The following is a 1,405-nucleotide window of genomic DNA, read 5'->3' as shown; positions in this document are numbered from 1 at the left end:
TATTTCAGTTAAATGAAGTTTTTTTTTATATTCTGTGCAAGTTCTTAACCACTTGATTTGTAGCAATGTCTTTTTAATCTCAAAGTCAACTTCAAGCTCACCACCTTTTCATCTTTTTAATAATGTTACTTAAATCTACTTTGCTTAACCAAGCTTTGTGATGATTTATGTGGCTCTGTATTAAAATTTGTTCATATTGCTGTGAAACGTGCTTTACTCCCATCAGCAATGTATTAAAAGAAAATTAGGGTAATTAGGTTATTTCCCTCAAATCACAGACCATCGTGCAAGAGTAGGATGTGACAGTGTCCAAGGCCCAGCTATTTCCTTTTGCTTCAATGACTTTATCACCAGGTCAAAAGTGAGTATATTCATTTATTGGTTGCATGCTGTACAGTTCTGTACTCATTTCTTAGCAAATGAAGCAGTCCATGTGTACTTGTAGCAGACCTTGACAATATTCAAGTCAGGACTGACAATTGGGAAGAAACACTTGGGCCATAAGTGCAAGGCCATCTCAATAGAGAATTTAATCATTTACCCTTTATCTGTAAAGAGTTCCATACTGTCAGTTGATGAGAGGTAACCCACAAAATGCTGGAGGAACTCAGCAGGCCAGGCAACATCTATGGAAAAGAGAATAGTGGATGTTTCAGGCTGAGACCCTTCAGTGAGTCCTGCTGAAGGGTCTTGGCCCAAAACGTCTACTGTATTGTTCTCTATGGATATTGCCTGACCTGCTGAGTTCCTCCAGCATTTTGTGTGTGTTGCTTGTATTTCCAGCATCCGCAGGTTTTCTTTTGTTTGTAATAGACTGGAGGTAACCATTGTAAATAAACTCACCTGGACTAACTACATTAATAGTGTGCATAAGGGAAGGTCATAGGCATTGGGAGCTGAATTAGGTGGTTTGGCCCATCAAGTCTGTTCTTCCATTTCATTATGGCTGGTCCATTTTCCTTCAACCTCATCCTCCTGCCTTCACCCTGTAACCTTTCATGTTGTGACTAATCAAGAACCTATCAAGCAACGCCTTAAATACACCTACTGACTTGGCCTCCTGGCAAAGAATTCCACAAATTCACCACCCTTTGGCTAAAGAAATTCCTCCTCATCTTCATTCTAAATGGATGTCTCTCTATTCTGAGGCTTTGCCATCTGGTCCTAGACTCCCTCTCTAGGAAACATGCTGTCTATGCCTTTCAACGTTGATTAGGTTTCAGAGAGATTCCCCCGCATTCTAAATTCCAGTGTGTATAGGCCTTCACATAAACCTCTTCTGAACCCTCTCCAACATCCTTTCTTAGATAAGAGGCCCAATACTGCTCACAATACTCCAAGTGAGGCCTCACTAGTGCCTTATAAAGCCTTAGCAATACATCCTTGTATTCTAGGCCTCTGGAAA

Source organism: Mobula birostris, chromosome 10 (assembly GCF_030028105.1).
Source record: "Mobula birostris isolate sMobBir1 chromosome 10, sMobBir1.hap1, whole genome shotgun sequence".
NCBI lineage: Eukaryota > Metazoa > Chordata > Chondrichthyes > Myliobatiformes > Myliobatidae > Mobula > Mobula birostris.
The sequence above is the reverse complement of the archived record's forward strand: the minus strand, read 5'-3'. Positions refer to the sequence as shown.